Raw genomic sequence first — 22,718 nt, 5'->3', positions numbered from 1 at the left:
TCTTCTCAGCAACAGACAGAGGATTCTAAGCAGAGCCACTCTGACTTAGCAACTATAGTCTCTGATCTAATTAAAACCACTCAAAGTTTCATGACTGAAACAAGGTCCTCCATTAGAAATTTGGAGGCACAAGTGGGTCAGCTTAGTAAGAAAGTTACTGAACTCCCTCCTAGTACTCTCCCAAGCAATACAAAAGAGAATCCAAAGAGAGAATGCAAGGCTATAAACACGTCTCACATGGTCGAACCTGGAGAAGAGGAAGAGGCAGTGATTTCCACTGAGGAAGACCTCAATGGACGTCCACTGATCTCCAAGAAGTTCCCTAATGAGGAACCATGGGAATCTGAGGCTCACACTGGGACCATAGAGATTCCATTGAATTTAATTTTGCCATTCATGAGCTCTGATGAGTATTCTTCCTCTGAAGAGGATGAAGATGTTACTATAGAGCAAGTTGCTAAGTATCTTGGAGCAATCATGAAGCTAAATGCCAAGTTATTTGGTAATGAGACTTGGGAGGATGAACCCCCCCTTGCTCATCAAAGAACTAGATGACTTGACTAGGCAGAGATTACCTCTAAAGAGATAAGATCCTGGAAAGTTCTCAATACCTTGTGCCATAGGCACCATGACCTTTGAGAAGGCTCTGTGTGACCTAGGGTCAAGCATAAGCCTCATGCCTCTCTCTGTAATGGAGAAGCTAGGGATCATTGAGGTACAAGCTGTAAGAATCTCACTAGAGATGGCAGACAATTCAAAGAAACAAGCTTATGGACTTGTAGAGGATGTCTTGGTAAAGGTTGAAGACCACTACATCCCTGCTGATTTCATAATTCTAGACTCTGGGAAGTGTATAGATGAATCCATCATCCTTGGTAGACCCTTCCTAGCCACAGCAAAAGCTGTGATTAATGTAGACAGAGGAGAATTAGTCCTTCAAGTGAATGAAGACTCCCTTGTGTTTAAAGCTCAATGATCTCCCTCTATAACCATGGAGAGGAAGCATGAAAAGCTTCTCTCAATACAGAGTCAAACAAAATCCCCACATTCAAACTCTAAGTTTGGTATTGGGAGGCTACAACCAAACTCTAAGTTTGGTGTTGAGAGGCCATAATCATGCTCTGAGTATCTGTGAGGCTCCATGAGAGCCCACTGTCAAGCTACTGATATTAAAGAGCGCTTGTTGGGAGGTAACCCAATTTTATTTATTCTCCATTGTTATTTTATGTTTTTTGTAGGTTGATGATCATGTGAAGTCACAAAAACAATTGAAAAAGCAAAAACAGAAGGAAAAACAGCATTAAAAACAGAACACCCTGGAGGAGAAACTTACTGGCATTTAAACACCAGTAAGGGTAGCAGAATGGGCGTTAAACGCTCAGTCTGGCACCATTCTGGCCGTTTAACGCCAGAAATGGGCACCAGACTGGCGTTTAACGCCAGGAATGGGTAAGAAGCTGGCGTTAAACGCCAGAAATGGGCAGCAGCCTAGCGTTTAACGCCAGGATTGGCAGAAATGGGCATTTTTGCACGCCACTTGGTGCAGGAATGAGATATCCTTGACACCTCAGGATCTGTGGACCCCACAGGATCCCCACCTACCCCACCTCTCTCTCTCTTCTTCACCCACTCACCAATCACCTCAATACCTCTTCCCTAAAAACCCCTCACCTATCAAATCCCACCATTCTCTTCACCACTCACATCCATCCTTCATAAAACCCCACCTACCTCACCATTCAAATTCAAACCACTTTCCCACCCAAACCCACCCATAATGGCCGAACCCTAACCCTCTCTCCACCCCTATATAAACCCATCTTCACTCCTTCATTTTCACACAACATACACACTACTTCTCCCCCTTGGCCGAAACACTAAGCCCCATCCATCTCCTCTATTTCTTCTTCTTCTACTCTCTTCTTTCTTCTTTTGCTCGAGGACGAGCAAACCTTCTAAGTTTGGTATGGTAAAAGCTAAAGCTTTTTTTGTTTTTCCATAACCATTTATGACACCTAAGGCCGGAGAAACCTCTAGAAAAAGGAAAGGGAAGGCAAAAGCTTCCACCTTTGAGTCATAAGAGATGGAGAGATTTCTCTCAAGGGTGCATCAAGACCACTTCTATGAAGTTGTGGCCAAGAAGAAGGTGATCCCCGAGGTCCCTTTTAAGCTAAAAAAGAATGAGTATCTGGAGATCCGACATGAGATCCGAAGAAGAGGTTGGGAAGTTCTCACAACCCCATTCAACAAGTCGGAATCTTAATGGTTAAAGAGTTCTATGCCAATGCATGGATCACCAAGAACCATGATCAAAGTGTGAACCCGGACCCTAAGAATTGGCTTACAATAGTCCGGAGAATGTAAGGTTGGCATTCAACTTGTCCATGATGCAAGGAGATGCACACCCCTACACTAGAAGGGTCAACTTTGATCAAAGGTTGGACCAAGTCCTCATAGACATCTGTGAAGAGGGCGCTCAATGGAAGAGAAATTCAAGAGGGAAGCCGGTTCAACTAAGAAGGCATGACCTCAAGCCCGTGGCCAGGGGATGGTTGGAGTTCATCCAACGCTCAATCATTCCCACTAGCAACCGGTCTGAAGTTACTATAGACTGGGCTATCATGATCCATAGCATCATGATTAGGGAGGAAGTAGAAGTTCATGAAGTTATATCCCAAGAACTCTACAAGGTGGCGGACAAGTCCTCTACTTTGGCAAGGTTAGCCTTCCCTCATCTCATTTGTCACCTCTGCAATTCAGTTGGAATTGACATAGAGGGAGACATTCTCATTGATGAGGACAAGCCTATCACTAAGAAAAGGATGTAGCAAACAAGAGATCCCACTCATGGACATAAGGAAATTTCTTACCATGAAATCCCTAAGATGCCTCAAGGGATGCATTTTCCTCCACAAAACTATTGGGAGCAAATCAACGCCTCCCTAGGAGAATTAAGTTCCAATATGGGACAACTAAGGGTGGAGCACCAAGAGCATTCCATCCTCCTCCATGAAATTAGAGAAGACCAAAGAGTCATGAGAGAGAAGCAACAAAGGCAAGGAAGAGACATTGAGGAGCTCAAGCACTCCATTAGATCTTCAAGAGGAAGAACAAGCCGCCATCACTAAGGTGGACCCGTTCTTTAATCTCCTTGTTCTTTATTTTCTGTTTTTTGAATTTTTATGCTTTATGTTTATTTATATTTGTGTCTTTATTACATGATCACTAGTGTCTAAGTGTCTATGCCTTAAAGCTATGAAAATGAATCCATCACCTTTCTTAAATGAAAAATGTTTTTAATTGAAAAAAGAAAAAGAAGTGCATGAATTTCGAATTTTAAAATAGTTTAATTATTTTGATGTGGTGGCAATACTTTTGTCTTTCTGGATGAATGCTTGAACAGTGCATATTTTTGATATTGTTGAATGTTAAAATTGTTGGCTCTTGAAAGAATGATGGAAAAGGAGAAATTTTATTTGATGATCTGAAAAATCATAAAAATGATTCTTGAAGCAAGAAAAAACAGTGAAAAGCTTGCAGAAAAAAATATATATGCAAAAAAAAAATGCGAAAAGAAAAAAAATAGAGAAAAAGAAAAAGCAAGCAGAAAAAGCCAATAGCCCTTTAAACCAAAAGGCAAGGGTAAAATAAAAGGGATCCAAGGTTTTGAGTATCAGTGAATAGGAGGGCCCACAGGAATAAAATCCTGGCCTAAGCGGCTAAACCAAGCTGTCCCTAACCATGTGCTTGTGGCGTGAAGGTGTCAAGTGAAAACTTGAGACTGAGCGGTTAAAGTCGTGGTTCAAAGCAAAAAGAGTGTGCTTAAGAGCCCTGGACACCTCTCACTGGAAACTTTAGCAAAGCTGAGTCACAATCTGAAAAGGTTCACCCAGTCATGTGTCTGTGGCATTTATGTATCCGGTGGTAATACTGGAAAACAAAATGCTTAGGGTCACGGCCAAGACTCATAAAGTAGCTGTGTTCAAGAATCAACATACTTAACTAGGAGAATCAATAACACTATCTGAATTCTGAGTTCCTATAGATGCCAATCATTCTGAACTTCATAGGATAAAGTGAGATGCCAAAACTGTTCAGAAGCAAAAAGCTAAAAGTCCCGCTCATCTAATTAATACTGATCTTCATAGATGTTTTTGGAATTCATTGTATATTCTCTTCTTTTTATCCTATTTGATTTTCAGTTGCTTGAGGACAAGCAACAATTTAAGTTTGGTGTTGTGATGAGCGGATAATTTATATGCTTTTTGGCATTATTTTTAGTATGTTGTTAGTATGTTTTAGTTAGTTTTTATTATGTTTTTATTAGTTTTTATTAAAAAATCACTTTTCTATACTTTACTATGAGTTTGTGTGTTTTTCTATGATTTCAGGTATTTTCTGGCTGAAATTGATGGACTTGAGCAAAAATCTGATTTAGAGGCTGAAAAAGGACTGCAGATGCTGTTGGATTCTGACCTCCCTGCACTCGAAGTGGATTTTCTGGAGCTACAGAAACCCAATTGGTGCGCTCTTAATTGCGTTGAAACGTAGACATCCTGGGCTTTCCAGAAATATATAATAGTTTATACTTTGCCCAAGATTTGATGGCCCAAATAGGCGTTCCAAGTCAGCTCAAGAATTCTGGCGTTTAACGCCAGAACTGGCACAAAAGCTGGAGTTAAACGCCCAAACTGGCACAAAAGCTGGCGTTTAACTCCAAGAAACGTCTCTACATGTGAAAGCTTCAATGCTCAGCCCAAGCACACACCATGTGGGCCCGAAAAAAGATTTCTGCATTAATTACCTATTTCTGTAACCCTAGGCTACTAGCTTTCTATAAATAGGACCTTTTGCTATTGTATTTTCATACTTTTACAAAAAAATACTTTAATAGACCTTTTCACGTTTGTGGGCTGGCCTCACGGCCATGCCTAGACCTTGTTCTTATGTATTTTCAACGGTGGAGTTTTTACACACCATAGATTAAGGTGTGGAGTTCTGCTGTTCTTCATGAATTAATGCAAAGTACTACTGTTTTTCTATTCAATTCACGCCTACTTCTTCTCTAAGATATTCATTCGCACACAAGAACATGATGAATGTGATGATTATGTGACACTCATCACCATTCTCACCTATGAACGCGTGCCTGACAACCACTTCCGTTCTACATGCAAACAAGCTTGAATGTGTATCTCTTGGGTTTCTAATCTAAGATTAGAACCTTCGTGGTATAGGCTAGAATTAATTGGCAGCATTCTTGAGATTCGGAACATCTAAACCTTGTCTATGGTATTCTGAGTAGGATCTGGGAAGGGATGACTGTGACGAGCTTCAAACTCGCGAGTGTTGGGCATGTGACAGACGCAAAAGGATCAATAGATCCTATTCCAACATGATCGAGAACCGACAGATGATTAGCCGTGCGGTGACAGCGTGCGTAGAACATTTTCACTGAGAGGACGGGAAGTAGCCATTGACAACGGTGATGCCCAACATAAAGCTTGCCATGGAAAGGAGTACGAATGATTGGAAGAAGGCAATAGGAAAGCAGAGGTTCAGGAGGAACAAAGCATCTTCACACGTTTATCTGAAATTCCTACCAATGAATTACATAAGTATCTCTATCTCTATCTTTATTTTATGTTTTATTTATCTTTAATTATCAATCCTCCATAACCATTTGAATCCGCCTGACTGAGATTTAAAAGATGACCATAGCTTGCTTCAAGCCGACAATCTCCGTGGGATTGACCCTTACTCACGTAAGGTATTACTTGGACGACCCAGTGCACTTGCTGGTTAGTTGTGCGGAATTGTGACAAAGTGTGATTCACGTTTGAGAGCTCCAAGTCTTTGGCGCCATTGTTGATGATCACAATTTCGTGCACCAAGTGGCCTCCTTTGGGCTTGACTCCTTGGAACTTCTCTCTTGTAATGTGGTGCCGGACCTCAAGGTGATAGCATTGAGGCTACTCTTGGGGCTAGGTAATGGTTGAGAGGGAATCACACTTGAGCTTGGAGGTTGAGTATTGTTGGAATGTGGGCTAATCGGGATATAGCTTTGGTCAAAGTGGCCATGTATGAATCTTATCTCTTTTGAAAATCCCTTTTCTTTTGAAGAACAATGCGAAGGGTATCATCCATGGGAGCTTGATTGGAGGAAGAAAAAGGGTAGGTGATTTGAGGAACTTGTGGTTGGATGATTTGAGGCACTTGAGCTTGTCTTTGGTGAGGAGGTTGGTAGCGTTGGCCTCGAGCTTGTTGTTAGAATTGAGGGTTTGGTGGGTTGCGGTATTGTTTATGGTTGTTGTTATGCCACCTTTGGAGTGCACCATCTTTCCAACCTTGGTTATAGTTGTCTCTCCACCCTTGGCTTGAGTTCTCTAGCCAACCTTGGTTTTGCCACCTTTGGTTATAATTACCCCCTTGTTGAAAAGGGCCTTAATTTGAATGGTTGAAATAAGGATTGGTGGCTGCCAAGGTACTGTCCTCTTAGAGTTGTGAATATTCATCGGTATAATGAGAGTTATAAGTACAAATTCTACATACTCTTTGTGGGGCTACCAGTTGGTATTGTTGTTATGGTGGAGGGGGTTGTTGTTAGTTTTGATGAATTTGTTTGAGAATGGTGGTCATCTTCCCTAGGGTCTTGGTGAGGGCAGACTCATTAGAAGAAACCTCATTGATGGTCTTTGGATGATTGTTGCTTTGACTTGCATGTTGTGTAGCGGCTAAGTCGGCAATGAGTTGCCAAGCTTCCTCCGCCATTCTATATTTCACAAGGGACCCATTGCTAGATGCATCCAAAAGAGTCTTATCTTGCGGCTTCAAGCCTTGGCAAAAATAAATAATCAACACTAAATCATCAATCCGATGATGAGGACAAGAATCAAGAAGCTTCCTAAAACGCTCCCAATACTCATAAAGGGTTTCTGATTCACCTTTATGATGTATGAGATCTCCTTCCTCAACCTGTCAGTCACCTCCGGCGGGAAGAATTTATCTAGGAATTCTCTCCGAAGTAAGTCCCAATTGGTGACAACCTCATCCAGTTGGGTATAGAACCACTCCTTTGCCCTTCCCTCAAGAGGAAATGAGAAGGCAAACACCCAAATAGAAACTTCATCCGAGCCATACCTCCTAGTAGTGGAGCATGCATCTTGAAAGTCTCTAAGATGCTTGATAATAAGTTTTGTCGTGTTGGTTTAGATTTTCTTCTTATAGAAAGAATAACTTCGTTGTAAGCATAGTTCTAAACCAACAAACAATTCCCACATAAAAAATTTGAGTTGTCACAAGTACAAAACCCAATAAGAATTAACCGAAGTATTTGAACTCCGGGTCGTCTTACAAGGAATTGCAATGAAGTGCTCAATTATTGGCTATAAAGGGGTAAGGGGTTTTGATTTTGTGTTTTGGCAAGAAAATAAATGGCAAGAAAAGTAAATGAACAATGAACTAACAAAAGAGATGGAAAAGAACTCTTGGCTAGACATAGGTAATTGAGATCACCATCCTTGTCTACAAACCATATATTGATAATTATGAGAGGCCAACCTATTAAGTCTACTTCCAAAACCTTAAGTACATAATATCTACTCATATGCTTGAAGTACGTCAAATAGGCTTGATCACATTAACCCATAAGTCCCAACCTACCTACTAATTAGATTAGTAGTGGGTCCCCTCAATTCTTGGGTTCAATAGCATCAGAAATGAGTTGGATTGGGCCCAAAATGAGCTATAAATCGCTGGCCACGATTTCACTTTTAATGGGCCATGTGCAGCATCAGCGCACACGCGTACATGGCACGTGCGCGCCCCTGAACGCGAGGCAACATATGACAAATTTTATATCATTTCGAAGCCCCGGATGTTAGTTTTACAACGCAACTGGAACCGCCTCATTTGAACCTTTGTAGCTCAATTTATGGTCGTTTGAGTGCGAAGAGGTCAAGCTTGACAGCTTTGTGGTTCCTTCATTTCTTCATGAGTTCTCCCACTTTGCATGCTTTTCTCCTCACTTCTTCCATCCAATACTTGCCTTATGAACCTGAAATCACTCAACAAACTTATCAAGGCATCGAATGGAATTAAAGTGAGTTAAATTTAGCTATTTTAAGGCCTAAAAATAATGTTTTCACATTTAAGCACAAATCAAAGGAGAATTGCAAAACTATGCTATTTCATTGAATAAATGTGAAAAAAGGTGATAAAATCTCCCAAAATAAGCACAAGATAAACCACAAAATCGGGGTTTATCAAATCTCCCCACACTTAAACTAAGCATGTCCTCATGCTAAGAATAAAGAAGGACAAGGAAAGGGTATGAACATTTATTCAATGCAAATAAGCTATATGCACATATCTTCATGAATGCAACTAAATGCAAAATGACTCTACCTACTTGGTCAAAAGCAAATCAATCTCCAAGAACATGTATGAACAAGTAGGGCTAAGATCATACGATGATTCATGAATCCTACCAATTCAAATATTAAAATGAAGTTCAAATAGACTTGCAAGAAGAACGCTCATGAAAGCCGGGAACAAGGAATTGAGCATCGAACCCTCACCGGAAGTGTATTTTCTCTCTTTTTTTTCTATATTTTTTTCTTTTATATATATATATATGTTCTTTTTTTCTTTTTCTTTATCATTTTTTTCGAAAGTTTATACAAACGTATCAATGCATATGGTTTTACATATAATGCATGAATATGTACCCAATTCCCAATATTCTTAACAAAAACAAAAATTATACTTTTACCTCAACCAATGTCCCAAGTTTCCCATACCCAAATGATAAACACTCTCACTAGCCTAAGCTAATCAAAGATCCAAATTAAGGACATTTATTGTTTTTCACTTAGGGGTAGTGATGTGCTATAATTAAGAACAAAAGGGATTCAATAGGCTCAAATTTGGCTAACAATGGTTGATGAAGGGTAGGCTATTTGGGTAAGTGAGCTAAATGAAATGATGGCCTTAATCATATAAATGTATGTATACATGGAATAATGAACATAAAGAATCAAACAAATCAAAGATTATGATCATAGAGAGAGAACAATGCACACAAGAATTGAAAATAAGTGGTTATAAGATGTAACCACACCATTGGCTCAAAACTCACATGCTTGTGTTCTTAACTCAAAAACCATGTTCCAAAATATATTCTTCAAGCAAGTTTGTCACAATTTTTTTTTTAAATTGGTAGGGTGCCCTAAAAACAATTTCTTGGAAAAGAGATCATCACCCTAACCAAGTAGTCCTAATAAGAAAGAAGTTGTAAGGTATGTACAAATTCTAACTAACATGCAACCTATCATGCAATACAACAACTAACTAACAAAGAAATTTAAAAATTGGTGTTGAAAAAGGAAATTGTTACCCATGGAGATCGGTTGGACGACCTCCCCACACTTAAAAATTTGCACCGTCCTCGGTGCATGCAAAGAAGAGCAAGGTGGACGGGTTGCTACAATTGATGAGTTCCTTTAAAAGGTTGTGCGGGTGGACTTGTTTGTTGCCCCATTTAGAAGCTTTCCATTCCTTTTCTTCTTGGTGGCCAACCTAAAAGGAAAGAGAAAGAAGGATATTTAAGCCTATAACAAAGATATCAAAGCAAATAGAACATAGGTGGGGGCTAATACCAAATAAAAGTAAGGTTCTCACTACATGTTAGCTACGCATGTAAGTGAGAAAACAATTCAAGCAAAGGCATATTAACTAGCAGTTGATGCAAGAGTAAAGTCAAAGCATGAAGAGCATTCAAAAGCATCAAGTTCAACTAGAAAGAGTGGGTCATGAAAAACATGGAAATTCATATCAATGCACAAAGAATGTAAGATTCATACAAGATTAAGCATTGATTTAAAAGTTTCATCACCCAACAATATCAAACAAGTAAAGAAGCACCAAGATTAACCAAGAAATTCTCAACAATTGAAAAAAATTTATTTTTATTATTTTTTTTATCTATTTTTTTATTTTTTATTTTTTTTTAAAAGAAAAAAATTTTTTCAAGAGAGGAAGAAAAAGAAAAAAGAAAAAAAATAGAAAGAAAGAAAAAGAAAATAAGAAAGAAGGAGAAAGGAGAAAGGAGAAAAATAGGGTGTAAAAATCCGTGCATATGCGCCATGCGTGCTTATGCACGGATGCAGCAGGTACAATCCGCGTGTGCGCGCCATGCGTGCTTGGGCGCGGATACAGAAAAAATAATCCGCGCGCACGCGCCACGCGTGCTTACGCACGGATGCGAGAGGGACAATCGGCGTGCACGCGCCATGCGTGCTTATGCGCGGATCGCCTGGCACAAAGTAGGCACAAAGTGGGCACAACTCTCGGATTTTAGTACTAGGAGTTGTGAAACCACACCGGTGCGCGCGCGCACTGCGTGCTTGCGCGCCGATGCCCTTTTTTTTTTAGAAACATAAAAACAGAATTTAACACTCTCCTAACCTATAAACATTCTAAAGCAACCACAAATCAAATTTAACAACAAATCTTTTTAGTTTTTAAAAAATTTTCAAACATGCTAAAAACAAAACTTATACTACAAGCAAAATGCAATTTAACAACAACTAAACTACAACTTAAGGCATAAATCTAATCAAACAAACCAACAATCAAAATATTAAAACAAGAGTATGCAAAGAAGAAAACTACCTAACAATGGCAACCCAATTTATCCATTGATTATATTTACAAGAGAATGGAAAGAGTTTACCATGGTGGGGTGTCTCCCACCTAACACTTTTAGTTTAAGTCCTTAAGTTGGACATTTGGGAAGCTCCTTGTCATGGTGGCTTATGCTTGAACTCATCTTGAAACTTCCACCAATGCTTGGTTTTCTATTGTGCTCCAAAATTTCTAATGAGTTACAACAAGTCTTGATGGAGTCCTTCACAAGCTAAGGGTTCCCAAAATTGATCCTCATATATACCCGGATCCCAAATCTTGTTTCTACACCCATCTTCAAATTGATCATCATAATTTCAATTGGGTGACAAGGCTTGTGAATTCTCATGTGAGCACCAAAGCATTCTCCTAGACCTTTTTAGCTGAGAATTATACTAACCATTGCACTTAGACTTTGAGTCTCCAACCATAAGGAACCTTGATTGGCATTTTCACCCACTACTCAATTCTCTTTTGCTCTAAACCCCACAAAGAGCTCTAAGTTGCCCATCCGTCTCAATCAAACCATATTCAAGTGGGAAAGTAAAGATTAGAGATAAAAATTTTACCCACTTGAATGTTATGTTGGATGGTGACTTAGGAAGGGACGTCTCCAATGGTCTTGTAAGTTCCATTCCCTTGTGCTCTTCTTTGAATACCTCCACCTCTTGGCAAGCTTCTTCCATGTTCACCTCTTGACAAGGCTCTTCATGTCCAATTACTTCCTCACCAACCTCTTCTAGCTCTTCTCCATTCTTCATTTCACAACTTGGAGGTAATGTGGAACTTGTCTCAACATCCACCTCAATTTCAAGAGGACAAGATTCCTCAAATACCAAGGGATCATGTGTCGGTGTGGGCTCCTCTCCAAGAGGAAGATTTTTTATTTGCTCATCTTCTTCCAATTCTTCATCATTCATTATATGCTTAGGAGGTTGCGCATTATCCTCCTCAATACCAAATTCAAGCTCATTGGAAAGAAGGTTCAACAACTTCCATAAAATTATCAACAATGTCACTTGGTGTGGAAGTGCTTTCAAGTTTGAAATCCACCTCTTGTTCAACTTTGCCTAGGCTTTCAACCACTTCTTCTTCATTAACAACTCTCACTCCTCTACTTGTTGCAAGACATACCCCATCTCCTTGTCCTCATGTTGAGATTCTAAATCATGCTCCTTTCTTCAGTTGATTTCTCACATTCATCCGTGGAGATGCTTTGCTTGTTACATGAGTCCCATGAGTCCAAGTTGGCTTTAATTTTGGCAAGGTTAGCCTCAATAGCTTCATAATTCTTTTGAGCTTCCTCTTGCTCCTTTTGACAGATTATTTCTTGAAGCCAATCCATTGCTTCCTTGAGATGATCCATTGGCTCTTGGATGGATGGATATGGGTGTTCTTCCATGGAGGGTTGTGGTGGAAAGGGAAATTTATTATGTGGTTGAAAGTTATCATACATGGGAGGTGATGCACCTTGGTGATAATATGGAGGTGGTGGTTCTTGAGAGTATTGATGGTGGAATTGGGGTGGTTCTTCATATGGTTCATATGGTTCATATGGTTCACAAGGTGGTTGGTATAGTGGATATGGGTTGGGGTCATATGGAGGTGTTTGGTGAAAAGGGGCTTGTGAGTAAGGTGGTTCAAAATTATGTTGAGGAGGTGGTTCATAGGCATATAGTGGTGGTTGTTGACAATCACAATAAGGGTCACCACTTCCATTAGATTGATATGCATTAGGATGAGAGTTATACCCATAAGAATTCGGAGGTTGTTGTTGCCAAGAAGGTTGATCAATCCCTTGAGACTCCTCCCATCTTTGATTGTTCTATCCTTGATGCACATCCTCATTGTAGCTCCCATTTCCTACAACATAATTTGAACCAAACTCATAGCCAAAGCGGTGAGAATTCATAGAAGCAAATAAAAACAAAAACTAACAAAAATGATAACAAAGTCCTAAACCTAACAAAAACTAACGAACAAACAAAAGGCAAACATATTCACATATCCACAATAGCCAATAATATAACACCATTGCAACTCCCCGGCAACGGCGCCATTTTGATAATAAGTTTTGTCATGTCGGTTTAGATTTTCTTCTTATAGAAAGAATAACTTCGTTGTAAGCATAGTTCTAAACCAACAAATAAGTTCATCATAAAAAATTTGAGTTGTCACAAGTACAAAATCCAATAAGAATTAACCGAAGTATTTGAACTCCAGGTCGTCTCACAAGGAATTGCAATGAAGTGCTCAATTATTGGCTATAAAGGGGTAAGGGGTTTTGATTTTGTGTTTTGGCAAGAAAATAAATGGCAAGAAAAGTAAATGAACAATGAACTAACAAAAGAGATGGAAAAGAACTCTTGGCTAGACATAGGTAATTGAACTAGAATTAGTGAAACCCATGACTACCAAAACAAGAAATCAACAATAGCAATCAAGATCAACATAAAAGAGACATGGAAACATAAAATTGCATTAAAAGAAATCAAGATTCAACAATGGTTCATAAACATAAAAATGGAAAAATAGGGAAATTAACAACAAGAACTAGAAGAACAAAGGTGTAACAACAAGAAATTAAAAGAGAAAACTAAATCAAAACAAGAATTGAAAGATGAGTTTAAGAAAAGTAAACCTAAACTACCCTAAATTCTAGAGAGAAGGGAGAGCTTCTCTCTCTAGAATTATAGCCTAAAACATGATGGAAACTAAACTATGACTACTTGGTTCATTCCCCCTTCAATTCTTGGGTTCAATAGCATCAGAAATGAGTTGGATTGGGCCCAAAATGAGCTACAAATCGCTGGCCACAATTTCACTTTTTATGGGCCATGTGCAGCATCGGCGCACACGCGTACATGGCACGTGCGTGCCCCTGAACGCGAGGCAACATATGACAAATTTTATATTATTTCGAAGCCCCGGATGTTAGCTTTCCAACGCAACTGGAACCGCCTCATTTGAACCTTTGTAGCTCAATTTATGGTCGTTTGAGTGCGAAGAGGTCAGGCTTGACAACTTTGTGGTTCCTTCATTTCTTCATGAGTTCTCGCACTTTGCATGCTTTTCTCCTCACTTCTTCCATCTAATAAGCACAAGATAAACCACAAAATCGGGGTTTATCAATGCTTGATAGGGTCTTGAGCGGGCAAACCATGGAACTTGGGAAGTAGATTGATCAAGCCGGTCTTTAGCTCAAAATCAGCATTCAAGTCCGGATAACGCACTTGAAGCGGTTGGAGAGTGAAGTCCGGAGCACTCGCCTTCTTGAGAGTAAATCTTCTTGGGGCTGCCATGGTGTTGGTACCTGAATCAATAGACGAGATGCTAATAGAGCCAATAGAAGACTAAATAGTTTCTCCTTCAAATGACGCTTTGGATAAGGTCGGTGATTTGGCGGAAGCCACTTCACCACCCTCAAAGGCTAACCAACATCGAGCTTGCCTAGTATATAATAAGGTTCTTTCAATTTCAGGATCAAAAGGGGTTAAGCTCGGATTCGGCAATGTACGCATCATTCAAGAGAAGATACATATAGCTCATGACAACAAGATATACTATAGTAAAGTAACTACTAATTGCTACTAACTGTAAATCCTAACTAAGAACTAGACTAACAAACAATCAAGAAAAGAGTGGCTATTCATATATAAACATATTCACACTAACCAATAACATAATACCATTGCAGCTCCCCGGCAACGGCGCCAATATTTGACGTGAGATAAATTTCGATTAAGAAATTACCAAAGGATTTTCCAATTCAATATCGCAAAGTATAGTCCCAACCGACGAGATACACCGAGTCAAAGTTTAGAATAATGTCACAACTATCAAATCAAATACCGGGAGTAGAATCCCGGGTCGTCTTCCTTAGGAATTTCAACATGATGCATATCATTGGTTAGGAATTTTTGGGGGTTTTTGAGTTGAGTTCAAGAAAAGTAAAGTTACTAGAAATTAAAGCAATAACAACTAACAATTAAATGGAGGCAACTACACTGTCCATCAAATAAGCAACCAACTAATAAGCATGAAATAAAGGAATGGAAATAATAACAACATATAATTGAATGCAAGTAATCAAGCTAAGAGGACTAAGGAATCAAAGTCAACAAGGGAAGAGTTAAGCAATTAAAATGAGAAATCTTGGCTAGGGGTGAAAATTATAATTTCTATCCTTATTGCATTCCTCAATTGTGATGGTAATTACCTATTTCTCCCACTTTATTATCTTCTAACAATTGATGTGAGATTAAATCAAGGGAAGAGTCAAGCAATTAAAGTGTGAGATTATGTGATGAAATCCATTCATTTCAAGCCAAAAACCATCATCAAATATGGATTCATCAACACTATGCCAAGCAGACCTAGCATGAATGGTGTTGTAGAGCGAAGGAACCAAACTCTTAAGGACATGGTGAGAAGTATGATTAGTCATTCTTCCTGCCTGAATTACTCTAGGGAGAAGCCTTAAAGACCGCAGTGTACATCCTTAATAGGATGCCAAGCAAAGCAGTTAACAAAATCCCTTATAAAATTTGGACTGGAAAAAGGCTCAGTATAAAGCATTTGCACATTTGGGGATATCCAGCTGAGGCACGACCTTATAGGCCGCATGAAAGAAAATTGGACTCAAGAACAATTAGTTGCTACTTTGTTGGTTACGCTGAGCATTCACGGGGGTACAAGTTTTACAATCCTACATCAAAGTCTATTTTTGAAACGGGAAATGCGAGAATTCTTGAGGATGTTAAGTTTGGGGGGAAGGAAATATTATGAATGTTATTTTTGTTGAGGATTCTATAAATGATAATGATCAGGTATTTGTACCTATTATTGTTCAAGATACAGTTATAGTACAAGAGCACAATGAGAATTCTACTGTAGATCCAGTTACAGTACAAGGGAACAATGAGAATATCGTTATTACTCAAGATACTGCTACAACACAGGAAAATAATGAGAATCCTCCTCAATCCCAACCTATATAGCAAGCTCAACAACCTCAAGAAGTGCCATTAAGGATATCCAATAGAGAAAGGAGAAGTGCAATTTCAGATGAATATGTAGTCTATCTCCAAGAACATGAGGATGACATTGGTTTGACAGAAAATGACCCAATCAATTTTCTTCAAGCCATGCAAGGTTCTAACTCTGAAAAGTGGATCGATGCCATGAAAGAAAAGATGAAGTCTATGAAAGATAATGACATTTGGAATCTCATAGAATTACCTGAAGGTGTGAAACCAATTAGTTGTAAATGGATATTTCAAAGCGAAAGGGATTCTAAGGGTAATGTCGAGAGATATAAAGCTCGTCTAGTTGCTAAAGGCTTTACTCAAAAGGAAGGCCTAGACTATGAAGAGACTTTCTCTCCGGTATCATCGAAAGACTCTTATAGAACCATAATGGCACTAGTAGTTCATTTTGATTTGGAGTTACATCAGATAGATGTAAAGACAGCATTTCTCAATGGTGACATTGTTAAAATGATGTATATGGTACAACCAGAAAATTTTGTATCTGGCGATTCAAAATCTATAATTTGTAAGTTTAAGAAATTCATCTATGGTCTCAAACAAGCTTCCCGTTAATGGTATCACAAGTTTCATCAAGTCATTACCTCATATGATTTTGACGTAAATATTATAGATGAATGTGTATACCGCAAGTTCAGTGGGAGTAAATACATATTTTTGGTCTTATATGTTAATGACATTCTACTTGCCAATAATGATATAAGCTTGTTGCATGAAACTAAGAAATTTCTATCGAATAAATTCAAAATGAAAGATCTTGGTGATGCCTCTTTTGTATTAGGAATCGAGATACTAAGAGATCGCTCTCAAGGTATTCTTGGATTACCACAAAATAACTATATCAAAAAGATTTTAAGTAGATATGGCATGGAAAGTTGTAGACCACTGGATACTTGAGCAATCCTGGCATGGATCATTGAATGGCTGTTAAGCGTGTAATGTGTTATCTGAAGAGAGCAAAAGATTACATGCTTACTTATCGGAGATCAGAAAATTTGGAGATCATTGGTTCTCCGATTCCGATTTCATGGCATATGGTTGCGAAACTTTGTCAATAAGCTTCATATAGTAGATGACATTGAAAAGTCATTGAAGATATTATGTGACAATAAGTCAGCAATACTATACTCTAACAACAATAAGAGCTTGACAAAATCGAAGCATATATATATCAAGTTCTTAGTTGTCAAGGAGAAAGTTCAAGAAAAACATATTTCCATATAACACATAGGAATAGAGTATATGCTAGCAGACACATTAACCAAGGGATTGATCCCTAAAGTCTTTCATGAGCACACTACTCGGATGGGTGTCAGTATTTGTGTGCCTTGGTTTAGTGGAAGTTTATTTTATGCTATATATCCTATGACAGATATTGAATTATTTTTCTGCAGAATTAAGTTGATGGTTTATTTCAAGTTATGTGAAATATTCATTTTGCAATATTTGTTTTGTGTTTGATCTCAATAAAGTTTTAAAGTTGGATCAACTAGAAATAGACATGCATGAGATCACTTGGCATGTAATTTCCATATTACTCATCCAAATTTGATCTATGTCCTTAAGTATATTAGGATGGTGATTGTCGTGGTTCAGTCACGACATTAATGTGATAAGAGCTGCGGTGATTCCATATCTAATATATGAGACGAACCAGATTGTTAAAGTAATAAGGGAAATAGCATTCAGATGTGCGCATAAAATTTATAAGATGTGATTATGTCAAGAAAAATATATGTATAGCCCAAATAGGAGATTCTTTTTTCACACTCACTGTCGCCCTGTTTTAGCTTTTGTCTGATTTTTGTTTATGCGTAAAGCTTTTTAAAACCCTAAATTGATCGTCTGACTAGATTAATCGGTTAATTTTGCTTGCTTAATCCGTTAATCCTCGTAGGATCGACACTCATATCATCATGAGTTATTACTTGATACGACCCGGTGCACTTGCTAGTAAGTTTTAGATTGCAAAATCCGCACCAAATTTCTTGGAAAATACGGCTGCTGCTATGCAGGCCACTGTTGAGGTACTTGGTCAGCAGGTCAATAATGAAAACGGGGGTAACGAAAAAAATGGGTCGATGACCTTAGCGACCTTCCTGAAGATAAACCCACCGATCTTTAGAGGAACCACTAATCCGACAGAAGCTGATAATTGGTTTCAGGCAATGGAACAAGCCTTTCAAGTGCTACAAGTTCCTAAAGACCAGTGTGTTGAGTTTGCTACTTACCAGCTGATGGGTGAAGCTCAATATTGGTGGCAGTGAACACAACATCTTCTACAATGAGACAATGCTGTGATATCCTAAACTAAGAGAATCAATAATATTATCCATATTCTAGTTCCAAAGGATGTTAATATTTCTGAGCTTCAAAGGAATGTGAGATGCCAAAACTGTTCAAAAGCAAAGAGCCAATAGCCCCACTCAGTAGTTGGAACTAAGCTTCATGGAAAACTCTAAGACTTATTGTATCTTTCTCTTCTCTTTAGTCCTATCTTGTTTTTGGTTGCTTGAGGACAAGCAACAGTTTAAGTTTGGTGTTCTGATGAGAGGATATTTTATACACTTTTTGGCATTATTTTCTTAGTGTTCTTAGTATATTTTGTTAAGTTTTATTATGTTTTAGTAGGTTTTAGTACAAAATTCACATTATGGATGCTACTTTGAGCTTTTGTTGTTTTTCTATGATTTTAGGTGATTTTTGGGTGAATTTGGCAAGTTTTGGCAAAGTCTGATTCAGAGGCAAAGAAAGGACAACATATGCTGTCAGATCCTGACCTCCGTGCATTCAAACAAGCATTTCTGGAGCTACAGAGGTCCAATTGACGCAATCTCAACGGCGTTGGAAAGTAACTTCCAGGGCTTTCCAGTAATATATAATAGTTTATACTTATCTTTGGAAATGAAGGCCCAAAACAGGCATTGAACGCCCAAACCACCCCCTTTCTGGCGTTTAACATCCCAAGAGGAGCAAGGCCAATGTTGAATGCCCAAACCTGGCGTTCAACGCCTAAGAGGGAGCAAGGACGCACTAAAGCACCCCTTAGTAGGTGTTCAATGTCCACTCACCCAAGTTGGACGCCAAGCTCAACCCAAACACTCACCAAGTGGGCCTAGAAATGAATTTTCGCACTCCTTAGCTTAGCCTATCTCATTTTTGTAATTTTTAATTATTATTAACATCTTTTAGGTCTAGTATTTTACTATAAATAAGAGACTTCCTTCATCCTGATGATCATGCCTCCCACGAGGGGAGAAGCACAAACACACTACTTCTGTTTTCTCTGTAATTCATGAGCAACTAAACCTCCTAGGTTAGGGTTAGGAGCTCTGCTAATTCCTATGAATTAATACAATTACTTTTCTACTTCAATCTATGGTTGACTCTATTCTATGATGCATTATCGTTCTTCATCCCTATAAATCTCGATTCTACATGAGTTCTTACGAGTTCTGACCCGGATAGTATTGAACTATAGCTTGAGGATACGTCACAAATTCCAAGAGAATTATCTGGGCTAATTGGGGTATGTGATATAAAACCTCGTTAGTCAGGGATAATTGAGGTTCCTGTGGATCTAAGGGCTAGAACCATAAGAGCATCAGTCTCTGATCCAAAATATCCGACCTTGTCTGTGGCGTTTTGAGTAGGATCATCAAAGAGATTGAATTATGCGTGCTTCACCCTCTCCCATATTGATCTAGTCTGTTCAGATGTTTGGTTTGGACCTGAGGAGATTAATGACCACGACCAATGTTTTAATCACTTACAGCCTTGTCATTGAAGGAATCATTCATCATTGATGTAGTGAGCATGACGTGTTAATCCAGAAGAGGAAGCATCTCCGAAGACTTAACTAACTGCTAATTATTGTCTCTATCTTAATTATTTATCGCTTTTGTTATTGCTTGTTCATGCGCTCACAACAACAACAACTATCTTCCTATTCGCCTGACTAAGATCTGCAAAATAACCACAGCTTGCTCAATCCAGAAATCCTCATGAGATTCAACCCTCACTCACCTGAGGTATTACTTAGACGACCCGGTGCACTTGCCGGTTCAGTTGTGCGAGTCATAAAATTCACGCACCAAGTTTTTGGCGCCGTTGCCGGGGATTGTTCGAGGTTGACAAACTAACGGTTGTCTTGTTCCTTAGATCAGGTACTTTTTACTGTTTTTCTTTTGTTTGTGTTTCTTGGTAAAAAATTTTTGAACTTTCTTGGTTTCCTTTTCAAAAATTTTTCAAAAACTTTTCCTTTTGTTTGAGTCTTGAGTCAATTGATGCGTGAGCATCTTTCCTATCTTTTCTTAGTGAATTTGCATTCAATTTGTTGAGTTTAATCAAGAATTATATATCTTTTAGCCACTATAGATGCTACTTTGAGTCATGTGCAATTCTATTTATTTTAGGTAGCATTCGGATGGATTTGATGGAGTTTCCGCAGAAAAAGTGAAAAAGGCGAATGGTGCTATCAACCCTGACCTCTCTGCACTCAAACCTGAATAACTCGAGCTATAGAGATCCAATGGATGTGATTCTAGTGGCTTTAGAAAGCTAACTTCTAGAGTTTTCCAACGATATATAATAGTCCATACTTATTCTCCACCAAGTCAGCAAGGGTGGCGCCTAACTTGAGGTTTCTCAAGTTAGGCGCCAAGATCAACTCACCCCATAAACCAAGCAGCCAAAGTGGCGCCTAACTTGAGAATCGAAATCTCAAGTTAGGCGCCAGGATGAGAGAGAGACGTGACAAGAAGCTCTGCCAAGGCTGTGCCTAACTTGAGATTTCTCAAGTTAGGCGCAATGCACATCAACAAGCACGCACAAGGAGTGGCCACATTCCAAGTTAGGCATACCTTCCACTCAAGTAAGGCGCAGCACATGAGCACAAGTGCCATTCCTCACTGCACCCTTCAAGTTAGGCGTAGCCTTTGCCAAGTTAGGCGCAAGTTCCTTCTTCAATCAAGTGGTCCCCACGCTTTTGCACAAGCCATGCAAGATCTTTCATTCATTCTGATTAAACTTTATTTTTTATTTTGAAATAGGAAAAGATATTATTTAGTTTTAGAAATTATAATTTACATTAATTAGGATTAGATATAAAATGGAAAAAGAATCAGCCCTTCGGACTCTTCTCTTCTCTTCTACTTTATTCCGCAATTTACAGTTTTTCAGAATCCTAGTTTTCTCTCTGAACCATGAGCAACTAAACCTCCACGGTTAAGGTTAGGAGCTCTGTCTATTGTATGGATTGATATTATTATTTTTCTATTTTAATTCATGTACTGATTTCTATTTTAAGAATTGATTTCATTTTTTTATCTTATGAATTTAGGTGGAACGGAAGTATGACCCTTGTTCTAATTGAGTTCTTGTATAACTTGGAAAAGCTCTTTACTTGAACAACAGCTTGAAAATAATTTCTCCTAAATTTCTAATTATCTGGACTTAACAGGATACATGACATATAATCCTCTTATATTTGGGTAATTAGGGTTTTTGTGGCATATAACTAGAATTGAACTTCACCCTCTAATTGGAATTAAGTGACCAAGGAATTGGCGGTTGATAAAGGTTAGAGGAGACTAAAAAGGTCTAAGGAATTAGGGTTTAGTCACATATAGTTTGCCATGAATGGAATCTTGCATGATTAAGATAGTTAGTAAGAAAAGTCAATCCAGAAGATAGATATCTCTGAAGCCTTAACTGTTTTCTCCATATATATTTCACCTCAATTTACTGCTTATTTTCTGATTCTCTGATTTATTATTAACGCAATTGAGACCTAAACACTACTTTCTATTTGTCTGACTAAGCAAATCACGTGACCATTATTGCTTGATCCATCAATCCTCATGGGATCGACCCTCATTCACCTGAGGTACTACTTGGTATGACCCGATACACTTGCCAGTTAGTTTGTGGACTTTAAAAGAATTCTAGAGAAGACCGTCAGTGTCTCCAGGAAGGACTGGTCTAGGAAGCTTGATGATGCTCTCTGGGCATACCGGATAGCTTACAAGACTCCTATTGGCATGCCTCCTTATCAATTGGTCTATGGTAAAGCCTGTCACTTGCCAGTGGAACTGGAGCATAAGGCTTACTGGGCAATCAAGTATCTGAAATTTGATGCTCAGGCTACAGGAATCAAGAGAATGCTTCAGTTGAATGAGTTTGATGAATTCCACTATTCAGCTTATGAGAATGCCAAGCTCTATAAGGAGAGAACCAAGATATGGCATGATAAGAAGATTGCCATCAGAGTCTTTGAGCCAGGTCAGAGAGTGCTTCTGTATAATTCAAGGCTCAAACTCCATCCCGAGGAGCTAAAATCCCAGTGGTCAGGACCGTTTGTGGTTACCAGAGATTCACCATATGGTCATGTGAAAATTCAAGAAGAGAATTCTAACAGGAAGTTTACAGTGAATGGCCAGAGGTTAAAGCACTATCTTGGAGGCGAGATTGATCGCCAAAGGTCCGCTCATCTGCTGAACTAGCAGAATTGACCGTCAACCTAGTGACGTTAAAGAAGCACTTTTCGAGAGGCAACCTGATGCACCACTATTTCGTGGTACATTTTGTACTTAATTGAGTGGATTTTATCCACTAAACTTACACTTATTCATATAATTCACATGTTTTACATTTTCCTTCCCAAATTTGTGCTATGATTGAAAACAAGCTTCTTTGGCCTTAAATTTGCTATGTTTAATCCTCTCTTATTACCATTCGATGCCATGATATGTTTGTTAAGTGCTTTCAAGCTTTATAGGGCAGGAATGGCTTAGAGGATGGAAAGGAAGCATGTAAAAGTGGAAGGAATACAAGAAGTTGAAGGAATCGCAAAGCTGTCAAGCCTGACCTCTTCGTACTAAATCGATCATAACTTGAGCTACAGAGATCCAAATGAGGCGGTTCTAGTAGCGTTGGAAAGATAACATCTGGGGCTTCAAAATGATATAAAATTTGCCATAGTTG

This window comes from Arachis ipaensis, chromosome B06 (assembly GCF_000816755.2).
Source record: "Arachis ipaensis cultivar K30076 chromosome B06, Araip1.1, whole genome shotgun sequence".
NCBI classification, from domain to species: Eukaryota; Viridiplantae; Streptophyta; class Magnoliopsida; order Fabales; family Fabaceae; genus Arachis; species Arachis ipaensis.
The sequence above is the reverse complement of the archived record's forward strand: the minus strand, read 5'-3'. Positions refer to the sequence as shown.